Source organism: Ostrinia furnacalis, unplaced genomic scaffold, assembly GCF_004193835.3.
Source record: "Ostrinia furnacalis isolate ACB-3 unplaced genomic scaffold, ASM419383v2 OfSCF6976, whole genome shotgun sequence".
Lineage (NCBI taxonomy): Eukaryota > Metazoa > Arthropoda > Insecta > Lepidoptera > Crambidae > Ostrinia > Ostrinia furnacalis.
Window position 1 is genome coordinate 192,491 of NW_021137215.1, and position 16,210 is coordinate 208,700.

Sequence of the window (16,210 nt, forward strand, 5' to 3'; positions counted from 1 at the left end):
CTTCACAAACTCTACTACAACTAACATTCATTAACTTCATTGGTTGGGTTTTTTATGACGGTCAAGTTGTAGATCCTGGCTACACTAGGAACGAGAGGTGGGAATAGTCCCGTTAAACTCTACTAAGTCAAAATATGTTGCTTGGCCGGTTCGCAGGGCGTAAGGCTAAAAATTTATTCATTACTTTTCTATGGTAGTAGTCTATAATATTTAGGTGTATGTATGTAGTAGGTAGGGCCTAGGTGCCTGAACTTGAATGCCTTTTCATTTGAATTTCAAATTTTTTGATCAAAGAACAATACAACGTTTGACCTTTGTATTTCGACCTGAAGTAACTGTGACCCAGAACGATGCTGGGCCTTGAGGCTTAGTTATTTATAAGACTCTTGTTATACGTAGGAGGCTGTATTATTAGGATAAAACAGTATATTTGTACCGCGGAAAATTAACCTGGGGCAGTTTACTTTTAGAAATAATTCATTTTGAATACACCAAATTCAAAGAATTCTGTAACTCGCCTACGATTTACAAATTATCGAGAACTCACGTATCTACGTCATGGTGAACATAGGTAAACCTGTTGATCTTAAAATAGAAGGGTGTATATGTTACGGTCAATGTGATAAATGTGAAAATTATGAATAATCGCCGGTTATTATGAATAATTACCTCATGATGTGGTAAATGTGATTAATATGAGGTCATTTATGTGTGTATAAAACTAAATAGGCGGCTTAGGGGTGGCCCAAGGGCCACCCCCGCCGCACCTTAACCTATTTTTCACTTTAAATCAAAACATTATGTTATGGGCATCATGGAAAAGTAATATTATGCAAGAAACATTCCAAACTCATTTTGCCAAATTATATGATATCAAAACGTTCAAAAATTTTGGCTGTACAAGAGCACGTACACAAGATGTTGTTCTCTTTTATGATATTTGTTAGTACTAAGGTTGAATTATTAAATAATCACTGATAAATGTTATTAATTTATCACTTTTACCGCGACTGTCGGTAATTATTCATAATAACCGGTTATTATTCATAATTTTCAATTTATCACATTAACCGTAACATATAGATGAAAGAGATAAAGATTATATGTACATACAGAGTGACTTTGTAAACTTTATCCAAATTATTTTTAATTGTGGTAGTTTTAGCAAAAAAATATATTGAAAATTTAATTCGTGGCTGCCCATATCTTAAGTTTCAAAGGATTATTTTTATAATTAAATGTGAAAAAAAGGTTGTTTTCTTTACGTAAATCGATGAAGTTACTGACTCTGAGTCGCTCCTATCTGGATACTGATTACAAAATCACCCCTGTATACTTAAAATCATTCTTATAATCATTGAAAAAGTATTTTTCGTTACGAATATCTCCCTGAAAGGTTGGATTTCACACTACCGTTTTTGCGAGCTTTCTGCGCTCGCCGTTCTGTCGTAGAAGCTCTATAAAAGCTCTCTAAAAATTGTCTCATACTTATTGGATTACGTGATGAGATGATGATAGAACATAAGTTCGTTAGTTGTGAGATTTAGTTACAAATGTGACTTTTTTGGTGTACCTAATAAATAAATACAATAACTGATTGACAGTTAAAAGTTATATAACACTTGCAACAATTTAAAACATCGCGTAGGTACCTACTTATGAATATTTTTCCTTTGACCATTCTTAGTTCCTTATAATAATGCTAATAGAATCTACACTCTAATTTCCAGCTCATACGAGTTTTTGCACTACTGAAGCTGCTCAATTCCTTTTATTTTTATAACACTTTGTAGGAAATACTAAATACGCATCGATGGCGCATATTGCAGGAAAGTGCTAATAGTCTTCGTAGATAGACATACCTAACTCATAGGAATGGTAGACAAATGTCTTGCAAGTTGCAATGACGTTAATGGCAAAGTACTCACTTAGATGACCTGGTGCTGTTAGCATGGGCGTGAAATGACGCAAATGGCTATATTTTGAGCGTAGGTTTTCACGAAACTATTCGCTGAAAACGGTAAAAAATGTACTGAAATAACGCCTGAATTTCAAAATCATGATGTTAGTCACGTGATTGAATCATTTTAAAGGGTAAGAACATTCATAATCGAACAGCTTTTAGAATAAAGGCCAGACTTCGTGCAAATACAGACCGTCTAAAAGATTTTCAGCAGAACTTGATCGCACACTTCGCGCATGCGGAATTGAGCACACATTTTCACAACCAGGCAACTTAGTTTTACGTAACGGAGGATACAGGTGAAGAAAATTTATTTTATTTAGGTTTTAGAAGTACTATTACTTTCTGAAGATATAGTTAACTAACTGCTTCATATTTGATTTTCTGCCCACTCAATCGAAATTCACGGACATCTGCATTTTTATTTTCGATGAAGTATGAACACAACCCCTTGTTTGCAGGAGGGTCGGTCGTTTGACGTCATATTCGCATGCATAGGCTGTGCCTACCATTTATAATTGCCACAGACCACGCCTGAATGACGCACGTTGTACAAGGCACGGCAAGGCAAGTGGACGCTTGTTTCCTTTTTTCGTAATAGCGGATTTTCAGAAGGTATCAATCAATGTTAATTAGAATCGATATGGAATACAATCCTAAAGCTACATGAAGATTTTAGGGTATTAACACTGTCAGCTGAAAGGTGAGAAAACCTTTATTACCTAATTATGAATTAATTAATCTGTACAGCTACCAAAGAATAATCACCATACAGACGATCATCTCAATGCAAAGTTGAACACCTACAATTATATTTAGCCTACGAATAGCCATTCCATTCACGAGTGGATGTAAACACCGGCGGCCTCGGCATTGCGGCGGATCGATACAGCCTCGCGAATGTCAAGTTAAGGGGGGTGGGGGCGTGCTGACGTCAGCCGCCCACGCGTACCCCCTGCTCCGATATTGCAGGGTGTGGACTGACGTAGAGCGGTGAGGGTGCTGAAAGAATATGCTAGACTTTGCAGAGTTTAGTCGAAACATTTTTGCTAGAAAGTCCATTTCAGTTATCTCTCTAAAAATGAATTTGACTAATAGGGTTCTGTTCTGTTCTAAAAATGTCCATAGTATTATTTTAGTACCGATCTCCTAACCTGGATACGATACTGGATGATTTTTTTTGTGGGTTACACTTTTTTTTTCTTCTTTAAGAACAAGAAAGATGAATTCAAGAGATTTGGCCAATACAGACAATTTTACACAAACAAATTGGCAACCACCGACACCGTAAAGGTAGCAGGGAAGCGCTGGACGCAGGCCGCTACCAATCGATCACCGTGGAAAGCATTGGGGGAGGCCTATGTTCAGCAGTGGACGTCCTATGGCTGAAATGATGATGACGATGAAATTAGCAACATGAATCTGTTTCAATCTATGCTCTAGGTAGGTACTCGCTCGAAAAAAGACCGCATCTTTACCTAGGAATGGAGAAGACAGAAACAGAGCACTGCTGGCCGGTCGGATGAGATTTTTAAATGGACCAACCTACTTGTTGGCGCTTACTTTCCCGAAGTTATTCAAGAAAATTCCATTACTAGGGCGGGTCTTTCAATTACGTACTTATTTTTCTTTTCCATTATTATTAAGTGAGATATGGGATTCACGAACAGGCATCGGAAACAAATAGAGGACGATTAGGTCAGGAACGTATAAATTGATAACATAAATGGCTGGCTTCAGGATCTATCGAAATCTGGCAACAGAAACAAAACAATAAATTGCATACGAACTATGCACATTACCTACCTGTAACTAAGTAAAGTGGAAAGACGTAAATTAAGTAAAAATACTCGTAGGTACCTAGTTGCCCTTCAAGTGTTAGACAGTACGGACCTAACGATTTCTGCTTGAATCGTGAGATTTTAGAAAGGACCTACATTTTACATAAGTCATTTCTGTAAGTGTTCTCTGCTTATAGCTACACAGAGGTTTGCAAGAAACTGTTCTACAATAAATTTCACCTTTGTATCCTTAGATTTTTAGTTATTTAATATTTTTTTATGCAAGACAAGGCAGGTGTTTGACCGCAATCGCACCTGGTGTTAAGTGATTTACCTAGTACCTACCTAGTTATCTGCAGCTGAAGTTAAACCTTATAAAACTTACAAAAATGTGATCTACCCTCATTTTATACATTTTTAGTTTAGCAAGACCAGCATCAGGTGGGCTTGTGTGCCTTTTGTCTTGCAGCAAGCGTGGGAGTCAGGATCGAAGGGAGACGGGACTTATTGAAGGTAGGGGGGAGCATCACCCACTACTGCGGCGCCGAATGTCATTAACTTGCTCTTAGGGTTCCTTAGAGCCATGAAAACGCTTATTTGATTGGCCTTATTCTGAGGATATTAAAGATCAAGATTCATGAAAGAAATTCGTCACTTTGTAATAGTCACCTGGCAAAAACTTGATGTTAGGTTTACTGTAGTTTGGTTCCAGTTTCTTAAAATGAAAATTGCAAGGAACATAAAATGCAAAGCAGACCAATTGATTTGAGAACATACAGGTTCTTGAGTGGAGACCACACCCTGATAAAAAATCAGGACCAAAAGTGCCACCTTATTTAATTTTTTATTTTAACAGCAGGACTAGCATTAACTCAGAGACGCATTTGTAGAGAAAAAGGCAAACATAATTTTATTATTACTCTAATGTCCGTTTTCACCCTAATTTTTAAGTGACCCCTATGAAAACAAAATTCCAGATATGTGTTACGATAGAGGTCGCTTAACAATTAGGGACGGATGGTGAAAACAGGCATAATCTTGAATATTAATGAATGTAGGTCCCAATTCGTTGCTCGATCTAGGATTAGTCGCCATCATTTCAGGCTATTTTCTCATTGTCAATCTCCCCTCTGCAGCGCCAAAGAGCTTCAAGTTGTTATCCTCGGTCCATCGAGCTGTCTAGCATTTTAATACACTTCTCAATCATCTTCAGTTAACCTAGGCGCAGACCACCGATTTTTTGTTGGCCAATAGTTGGGTCGGGCTCTTAATCAGTATGGAGATGTATGAAAGTGCGCACATTACACCGATTTGGTATCGGCCGATTCTTCATACAAATTAGAATCAGGCCCAACTATCCGCCAACTAAAAATCGGTGGTTTGCGCCTAGGCTTAAACTTTCATTCATATTATAACAAAAAACTGTATTCTTTCAACCTTCGAGAATTTGCCGATCCCGCTGTGAACGCCCCCGACCGCAACCTTCCCGAGGGTCCCGCCCGTGACGTCATAGCCGTGACCTTACGCCCGCGCACAAACACGGCGCTCCATCCCTTTCTAGCGGAGGCTTCCCGGCGGGAAGCTCAAGGTGAATATTCGTTCAGGCGCTAAAATATTCTAGCTTAAAATTAAAATATTCTTAAGATTTTAAATCGTCGAGTTTCCCACATGGCGATGAACGTTAGGCATCAATATTTCTTGACTAGCCACTAGGTGAAGTACCTTCCCCCGAAACTATACGTTAAAATTTAATCAATCAAAAGCCTAAAGTTCGAGGTTTGAGTTCTATCGAGCTTTGAACTTCGTTCTGTGACGCGGACTTTAGACTTTGCCCTTCATTGTTTGGGTTTTATTAGCGGTTAAGAGATCCTGGCTGACTAGGGACGGGGAAGTCCCGCAGATATTATCATCCATCAGTGCAGCGATGAGATTACCGACACGGAATTCCCCGACCGTATACGAATAACATAAGCTTTTTCTGCCCCCCTAGACAAAACGCACTTTTGATCGAATCGAAAATCGAATCCGTCAAAACTCCATACAAAAAAGGGGCTTTTCGACCACTTTTCGACTGGTTTGCGATTATAATTTGCACTTTGTCTAGACCCACTGTTGCTTGCTTCATCATAAACAATATTTTCACCGTCAAGGTGACAATGTAACCAAAGGAGCCTCCTGTAAGTCCTGTACCTACAAATGAGTATTTATACTTCGTTCGTTCGTTTCAGCCAAATGACGTCCACTGCTGGACAAAGGCCTCTCCCAAGGTTTTCCACAATGAACGGTCCTGCGCTGCCCGCATCCAGGCTGTTCCCGCGACCTTTAGCAGATTTTCGGTCCACCTAGTAGGAGGCCTTTCCACGCTACATCTTCCAGCCCGTTTTGGCCACTCGAGAACATTCTTGCCCCAACGACCATCGTCTCTACGAGCTATGTGCCCCGCCCTATTTATATTAAGGCAGCGTTAAATGAAATCTTTACTAAAAACCTACTACATAATACCATTCGTCAATCGAACTGCGTAGTATCCCCGCTTCCCAAGTAATCCCGAGTGCCCGCGACCGCGACCTTCCACCGGCCTCGCCCGTGCGAGTCCCGACTCCCGACCCAATGACGTCACGAACGTGACCTCACGCCCGCGCAGAAGGACGATCGTCGCTCTCTTTCACGCCTCCATGAATGGTGCGCGATGTCGCAAGCACGACGGACAAACTGAACATTGTGGTATCTTATTTAAAAGGAATAAGCGCTATTTTGAAACTAAAATGTAGAGTCAGACGTGTTGTTAACTGTACCTCTTTTTCTCGAACGTTTCCATTTTGATATCATTGTAAGAAGTTATTGAAAATAAAAGCAGCCGATCTTGTCAAAGACACATTTTGCAAGACCGATGTCTCAAAGGTATTTTAGACAAAAAAGTGCCTACTTACAAAGAGAATTTTCCAGTTTTTAGTCCCGAAACAACATCCAAGTCAGAGCGTATTGTGGTAAATCACAGAGTCTACGTCTGAATTGGTAAGACTACGAGTAGGTAGGTATGTTTAAGTTGTTAAGACTACGATTGAGTTGGTCTATGCTTACAAATAATTTCAAAAGTCCATTATTTATAATACGCGCGAAAAATATACATTTTTCATTTGCATTTAGCTAATTTATGTAATTTTGTAGGTTTTTGAACTAACTATAAATATTTAGTAGGTAGTTGTCACAGCCAAGCAATGTTTGGAGTCTTAAGAGAAAAAATGCATAATTCAACCACCATTAGCGTGATTTGTGGGAGCGCCCTCTCTCATACCCTTCTTAGGGCCAGGGTCACGCCTGTGACGTCATAGCCGACCTTAGACCTAACACTCGAGCGCATGTCCCATGGCGTTAATTAGCGAGTGAAAGATTCGCTCACATTTGTTTTGGCGCTTGGCAATTACCCGATTACGCCTGACGAAGGGTTTTTTGTTTTTATGTAACTCATTTAATGAAACTTTTAAGCTCGTCCTACTTACTGTATTAGAGCCGTATCGTAGTGTTATGTTTAGGGTATTTTTTTATATGTACTTAGTAACCTACAGAATACCAGCGTTATATTCTATAGAGCATAGGTACGAGTATATAGGTGCCATTTTGATTCAATAAATTTTATTCCGTCAAATATCTGATATTGTGTCAAACTGTGTTTGAACCAAATAAATTCTTTTTCTTTCTTACTTTTTCTTTCAATAGGGTACTACTGCTACTCGCTGAGCTTAATTCAAATTCTCGTAAAGGTTTACGTTTCTATACAAACTATAATACGTAAGTTTAGCGTCCCAATGCTTTTGCTTCATGCAAAACCTCCCTATACCCCCCTAATATCTGAACAGCGTGGGCGAAAGCTATCTGAGCGTTTATACCGTGAAGGTTTACATACTGTGAATGCAGTCTGCTCACGTGTCCCTCCCACTCTCTATTTTAACTTAGAGGGTTCTGAACAATTTGAACCCACGCCTGGATTACATAATAAGATCAGAAAGAAGTCACTCTATCTGCCCTTATAATGCTTAGAATTTTTGCCATTTAAGTACATGTTCTCTTTAGCTTCGTGATGCGTATCTGGTCTGCGTGCGTGTAAAATCACGCTGCTGGTTGCACACAGAGCAAAGATTTCGTATTGTGTTCCGCGTGCGGGTTGCATAGTAGAAAAAATATGAATAATGTAATGCGGGCAGCCCGCATATGAATTAAATCCGCACGCTTGCCTGTTTCACAATCTGCTTCACAGGAAAAAGGACAAGCCAAAATGCCATTTGCTACAGACTTACATTTTTAACCAATTGAGAGAGAACAAAGTTATGTCCTCTCTCTCTAGCACAATGTTAAAGATGACCCTTGATTCCGAAGTCCAACTATCAGCACCTGAAATAATCATTAATGACCAAACGATCAGAATGTCAGCTTCGCATGTGTTCGCGTGTATGGCTGGCTGCCAAAAAACTGGTATAAACCGGATTTTCGCATACAGTCGAAAGGGGATAATGATATGCACAAGAAGTGCCAACAATGGGGAAATAATACTTGGCGCCAAATGCTGAGTTTTATCACTAACGAATTCGTAGAAAGATGGATACTATAAAGCCGGAAGACGTGGGTCGGAAATTGTTCTAGAAAACAAGTAATTTGCTCATCATCTACCAGTTTAGGTTCTAAATAAACGCAGAATAGAAAATATTTATGATTCATCATCCATCCAGGACGTCCACTGCTGAATATAGGCCTCCCCCAATAATTTCGCGTCGCCCGGTTCCGTCTTCCGGATTTTCGAAGGCGTATCTAGCACTTCGGCACTACCACATCATTACATAGGAAAAAACACAAGAGCTTTGTCAGAAAACTATGGCGGTTTTCCATTGACACTAGAGCTGTTACATCATTAGATACTCGTAAATTAATTACCTACCTACAAAAGTAACCTTTCCCCTTACCTTCCAAAATCCACGGGTATTTTTCCGTGTTGTGTGACGTCATTGTTTCCCGATCAGCCGACAGATGTCGTGCACGTGACCCGTTGTGCCAGAAACAAGGGAACACTGCAGGGGACAGTATTACATAATATTTAATACCTTTGGGAACAGGTACACTTGGAATATGTGTTTAATGTATTGTAAATAATTGTATATCAAATTGTATCCTACCACAATCCACTCTCCTGATCACTTTCTTCTCTCTGTCCGATCCTTCCGTTCCGTAATTTTTCTTTCCTTAACCGTTTTTACTCGACAAATGGCAACACACCACCAACAAACGAAGAAAAAAAAACAGGTAAGTAGGTACACTTAGACCTGACTGGTCTAGGCAGTGATTTTCTTTTCAAACAGCAGTAGGGTAAAAATTATACAGGGACGTGTAAAATATAGTCACTAAAATTGTTAACGTCACTAAAAATAATTTAAAAAAAGTATTCTAAAACTTATTATCTAATTTGTGAATATTGGGAGTGGATGTCCGCGTCCTATGGCTGAAATGATGATGATAAAGCATTAAAAAAGTTATAACGTTTTTTCTTTATTTTTTCACGTAACAATAGAAATACAAATCTAGTTTCTTAGTCCGCGTGACGTCATTGACTAACTCCCACGACAGGTGTCGCGACGCACGTGACCCATTACAAGGGGGTGTACAGTACAAAAAGTACAGCATCTATTCCAATGAAACAAGGTTTAAATTCCAATAATCAAAGTATTAATGGTATTAACTTCTGCGTGGTTGTAAACTGTTAGGGACAGGTACTGACAGCTGACTCGTGTAAACCTAATATTAGGGTTTTGAATTACAGCTAAAAATAGATTTCAGCTATTACTTTGTCATCTTTGCTGGTGTTTATGCTTTCTTTTCTGGGTTTTCTGGTTTTTAGATTTCAGTCAGCGGTCTGATATCAAACTGCATTTAAATATTATATTCTACCTTCAGTCACTATTATCTAAGACATGCAGTTGATATGTTGGATTCCTGGCTTGAATTAAATTCTTAAATTTTAAATTCTTTTTAGACTACTCGATGCTACGCTTTTACGCAATCTATGCACATGTCGTGGCAGCTTTTAATTAAGGCTAAGAAGAACACTATAAACACGTATTGTTTTCAATGTTTTTTTCCAGTTAATTGTGTATGTCTTGTTAGCTGTCTATAAATAAATAGGAGTCAGTTTTTGTAAGTGAATGAATAAAGACCTGACGGAATCAAAGAACTGATAATGAAAATGTCAATGTAATAATAGGATTCTTTGAATTTCAGACGTTTAGACTTTAGGGCCACAATGGCCCTAAAGTCTTCAAGATTATTTAACGCTGGTATTACTATAGTAAAGTCAAAGACTCGCTACCGATGGGGGCAATAAAACTTTCGTGCGCTATGGAGAGACGAGTGCGCGTTATAATGGCTAGCACTTGCAGTAATTCCTTTTTTGACAAATAAATGTGTTGTTTTTATTTCCATTTCTTCTCATCATCATCCGTCGATATGTCTTTATAATACTGCAGCAAGTAAAAATCGTTTCAGCCAAATGACGTCCAGTGCTGGACAAAGGTCTCCCACAAGGATTTCCATAACGAAAGGTCCTGCGCTCCCCGCATCCATGATCTAGGTACTTCCCGTGACCTTCACTAGATAGTCAGTCCACCTAGTGGAACCTGCCCACACACACAAAAGTAGTTCAATCTTACTCTATTTATGACATTTACAAAAACACAAAACAGCGCCCACATTTCAAATGATGAGTATTATAAGGCATGACTGATGAAGAACATCAACATATCAACATCCCTGCCCTTTCTCAACATTGCCTCAATGACAACAGAAAATCAATTAAGTACATATTGTGTAACGTTACTCGCGCATTCAATCAAGTCATTATAAATCAGCCAATTCTTCAAAGTAATCCTGAATAAAAAATAACTGAAAAGCGATTCATATCACAAAACAATTGAATCGCGTTTAAATAATAAATTCCACAATTTTCAAACGTCACAGTTTAAGCGTACAACGCCATCTGTCGGGAGACCGCGTTTCATTTGTTTCGGTGACGTCGATGCGGACGCAACGCCTATACTATTACACGAGGGCATTTAAATTCCCCTCGGTAAGGTCGAAAAGCGATTCAAAGCTTAAACTAATAAAAATAAGACACAAATTAGCAAACACGGACGATTAGTGAGCTCGGAGAAAGATTAAAAGCTTTTATTGGAATAAAATTAAGGTCCAAATTCGCAAAAATCTATTTCTACGTGATCGTTTAACTGTTGCATCTTTTAATGACTGAACTCTGGCCGAAATAAGTTAATGTTGACACAAAATATGAGTAGAACTGTTGTTTACTAGTAAAACCAAGATAATAATACTTATTTACTAGCCGAACATGTAAACAAACATCTTTACGCATAAACAAACATAATTAACTATCATAACATTTCGGAACTGTACACCGACAAAATAATAAATATCAAAATCGCTTCAGGGATCCTTGAAACAAAATTTCGCCTGGTAAATAATTTTAACTAATAATGAACAAAAGGTACGTTTTTATCAAAGGTTCTTTGCCCTAACGAAAAAAGCTTCCATACAAAATCACCTGTGCCCCCAGTATCCCACAAATACCACAGTAACGCCATCTATTCAACTTTCTACAAAACGTAAACGAAAGTTGAATACTCTTCAAACAGTTGAATGTCGTTCAAGACACGCCCACCCCGCGAGTTACGTCAACAACGAACGCGCGCGTTTCTTATTTTCACCGCCCAAAATATCGGCCCATTAGCTCAGTTGGTTAGAGCGTCGTGCTAATAACGCGAAGGTCGCGGGTTCGATCCCCTCATGGGCCACAAACTTTTTTATTTTGTCAATATTTTTTGTTATAATAAAAACAGATACAATCGCCACGACAAAATTACATAATTTATTAAAGAAAGAAACATATTATAGAATGTTTTTTTTTTGTAAACAAAACAGACAATAAAATTCTTGTTAAGGCGCAACACAAGTTATTAAAATATTATGTTAAAATGATGATAATAAAACATCCTGAGATGATAGATATAATAGGTATCAGACTTTACAAAAACACGGCCGTAAAACTTATCTATCAAGCCAAAATAATCTAAATCAACATTCGAGTGAATCAACAAAAAAGTACTAAGATTTTCCATTAGTGGTACTTAGCAACTGCCTTTCCTAACCATTTGCTTACGAGTTCATGATCCAAAACCGGTAATTACCGGTTACGAGTCGACCTTACGGATGAATTACGACAGTGCACGCTAGACCGGCGTGACTATCCTTGCTAGCACCTGCCACTTAAAAAAATACTCAAACGTCTCAGTTTTTAAATTCAATTTCCTTTGAAACTTAACGTGCAAAGTCCAACTTCAATCATACATTATGAACTCCACCTTAACACTACGAATTTAGGTGTAAAATTGACTAATAGAGAATAAAGGTGTGAACAAGCACGTTACTATTTGCGTCCAGTTTCACAGGAACTCCGAAAAAGACCTTCAAAGCTATAATAATAGTTCCAAACAAACTGGTTTTCAGAATTTGGTTCCTCATTTGCAAATAGTGTGCTAATCATTATGTTTTAACCAGTGTAATCTGGATTTTAGATTATTTAAAAGTCAAAACAGTCGCCTTGACTTTGTAACTATTTTTAATGTGGAAGTGCTTTTTAAAACAAACAACGGACTTATTAATTATGCATACTAAAGACGTTTTCCTTTAAAATAGAGTTGGTACACGAGTCCCGAATGCTAAATTACGCGTTATTTATTTAAAATATGAGTTGTAACACTATTTTATGGTTGCAAATTTTTTTCAAAATAATTTCAGTACCTATGAAACATAAAATACAGAGTGGTTCAGGTATAGTTGAACGATTCTGTAACATATTGATAGTAGCGCCCTCCTGTCAATGTCATAACTGGGATCTGGGACGGTGACCTAGAAATTAGCACGGCACTAAAGAAATATATTCAAAACTGCCACGCGGTCTCGTGCTAGATGGGCGTCTTAAAGGCCACCTTCTATCAACGGGAGCGCGTGGTAAGTAACTTGCTTCTGAATGTATTGTAACTTCCTACTTTTTTATATTTTTAAACCGGCAGACAGTGGTGACTGAGTTTGTTGCGGCGCTTCTTCTCAGCACTTGCCAAATGTTTGTCTCGAAGCGCTGGTAGGGCAAAAAAAGAATGAGACATGTATAGGCTCCTTAAGAGCATTTGACGATTTGCAAGAACTAATTTAATTAGTCTAAACAAATAAAGAAAATTTTGATTTTGATTTTTAGTGTTAGACAACTACAACCCGGTCAAGTTGAAGTTAACTGCGCACCTAGCAGCTATTACGTCACATCGACGCTTTGGTACGTACGGGGCGAACGCGGGAAGATGTGCAAGAGAGAGTCGCATTCAGCGATGTGCGCATTTAACTTTATTAAATACCGGGTGATTTAATCAATGTAACTTCGACCGTGCTGCCACCACAGGTATTGTGTAAAATAAATATAACAATGTTAATTTTCGGCACGTTACTTGTTTGTCATAGAAAAAGTTTATGATACCTATGGAAGGTGGAAGTAATTTGTAGTAGCACAAAAATGTTTCTTAAACTACGAGATAACTTGGTCAAAACATGCGTAGGTATAATTAAAAATAACCATTAATTAAAATGATACATTTATTAACGCTAATAATTCACAATATCATACAATAGTAACAATTATATTATTATACAAATCTAATTACATAGTAATAAAAATAATTACAGTTACCATAGGCACTTCATAAGCGATAGTCTGGGTGATAAAATGTACAGCAACAGCACATCAAGCAATATGGCATCTTATTGCCGTTAGAATAAGAGCTATTTTGCAACAAAAATGGATAGTCTGATGCGCTGACAACTGTACCAGAGTAAATACAAATGAGTAGGTCACTTTTGGTGTCACGAAGTATTTGACGCTGACTGTACATAAAGTTCATAATAAATTAATACATAGTTTTACGTGAAGTCATTTAGCGTGGATTAGCGGTGAGTTGCCCCGAATTTTGTCAGTGTGTGCGTGCGCGCCACATACGTATTGGCGCGCGCTCACATACAAACCGCGCTCGGGCGTTTCTATAAGGATGACCTACTCATTTCTATTTACTCTGACTGTACGGTCAGCGTCAAATACTTCGTGACACCAAAAGTGGCCAAAAAGTTGATGACACAACCTTATTCTAATTATAACAAAGACGTGTTGCGAACTCTGGCTTCTTTGGGTGTCACGAACTATTTGACGCTGACTGTACATAAAGTTCATAATAAATTAATACATAGTTTTACGTGAAGTAATTTTGTATTTTTTGAGCCGTTTCGTTTATCAATGTACAAAAGAATATTATTTATAAATGAATGTCGATAATTAGTTTTTTTATAAGATAGGCTATGCCTTAATCTAACTAAATGCAAGCAATTTAAAACATTTATCGCATTATTAGTTAGAAAGATAGATGTAATTTTATGGACAATACAATAATATTATTGTAAAAAATGAGATTTCTTTACATATAATACACATACATACTCAAATAATATGCTTAAAATGATGATTACATAATTGTTTCGAATATTATTTAATGTGTCTTAAAATCGAATGAAAATGATGATTCCCTTTTCTCAATCTTGCAACCAGCTAGGCTTCTCCAAAATGAATGAAAATGTTACAACTACCAATCTCAGAGACTGTAAACTGATTACAACTAAATTATTGTTTTTTTTTTTCACAACACTGGTGTTATCCATTTTGCGCCTCCTTTTAACTTACTACTGAGACTAAAATTACAAATCAAAGTTTGACAAATGACAATATCATAAAATATCATGCTTAAGCTTAATTATAATTTACAAAGTATGTTATGAGACGCATATTCAATATTTTTGAATGACAATTAGTTGATTTCAAAGCTTCTAATCTAAAAATGTAATTTTAATTGAAATTCCGTCGGACGTCATTTGGCTGAAACGAGACGATACTATAACGGATTGTTTTACAGAAGTTGTGTTTTGAAAATATTGGTGTCAACTACCCAATCGCGGTTTCTCAAGTGAGACGTCATCAAACATACTGGTAATAACGGGACTATTCCCACCTCTCGTTCCCACCGCTGCAACTCCTATGGAGCCAGGAGCTTGACCGCCACAAAAACCCAACCAATGAAAGTCAAGTTTGTCCCGAGGGAAATTTAAACTGTCATTGGACCCGCATCGAAATTAATCAGAAGAACATAGGAGGAGTTCGAAATTAAGGTTCGACTCCCCTCCATTGCAAAGCGGATGACAGGTGACAAAAAAACTAGTTATAAGTGTGACGTCATTTAAGTCAAAGGCTATTAGGTGCAGGTACCTGCGATGAGGCGGCTTAGGTGTCTATGACGAGGAGTGCGCACGCGCAGTTTAATCTCTATTGAGCCAAAAGGCTAAAATGGACTGTGTTTTTAAAGTTGGTATTATTGGTATCAACTACCCAATAGCTGCATTTAATGGGTTCTGCGCTAAGTGTGGCGTCATTAAACTTAGTCAAAGGCTAGAATGGAGTGTTTTTATAATATTATTAATCAAGTATTTGTGTCAACTACCCAATCGCGGTTCTATGCTTAAGTGTGACATCATCAAATGTATTCAAGGACTAGGATGGAAAGTTTTTACAGAGGTTGTGTCTTTGAAAGTACTCAACTAATCAAGAGTGACAGTGTATTGCCAAATTGCTCCATTCATTGGGCTCTGTGTGACGTCATCAAACGTAGTCAATCGCTATCAAGTGCAGGTGTACCTCCTAGTTGTCTATGACGAGCCAGCGGTGCGTGCTCTGCTCGACTTGCTGTTGTAGTAACGGAGTGCGCACACGCAGCTTGACTTCTATGAGCCTAACCTAACCTATGTATGAGCTTGACTTCTCCTATATATATTAATTCTAGTCAAAAGACTACAATGGAGTGTATTTTTAAGAAGCTGCATCTTGGTATTATTGGTATCAACATCCCAATAGCTTCATTCAGTGGGTTCTGCACTAAGTGTGACGTCATCAAACGTAGTCAAAGGCTAGAATGGAGTGTTTTTCAAGTAGTATCTTGGAAGTATTTGTGCCAACTACCCAATCGCGGTTCTGTGCTTAAGTGTGACATCATCAAAATGAGGACTAGGATGGAAAGTTTTTACAGAGAATGTGTCTTTAAAAGTACTGGGATCAACTACTCAAGAGTGACAGTGTATTGCCAAATTGCTCCATTCATTGGGCTCTGTGTGACGTCATCGAACGTAGTCAATCGCTATCAAGTGCAGGTGTACCTGCCTAGTTGTCTATGACGAGCCAGCGGTGCGTGCTCTGCTCGACTTGCTGTTGTAGTAACGGTGTGCGCACACGCAGCTTGACTTCTATGGAGTCAAAAGGCTAGAATGGAGTGTG

The 16,210-nt window shown here is 38.1% G+C and overlaps 1 non-coding gene across 1 annotated transcript; it reads left to right on the forward strand.

Annotated features, from left to right (window-relative positions):
* Nucleotides 1–11,517: 11,517 nt before the first annotated feature.
* Nucleotides 11,518–11,591, forward strand: TRNAI-AAU (transfer RNA isoleucine (anticodon AAU)). The gene has a single exon. It is a non-coding gene; the product is annotated as a tRNA-Ile (tRNA).
* Nucleotides 11,592–16,210: the final 4,619 nt, after the last annotated feature.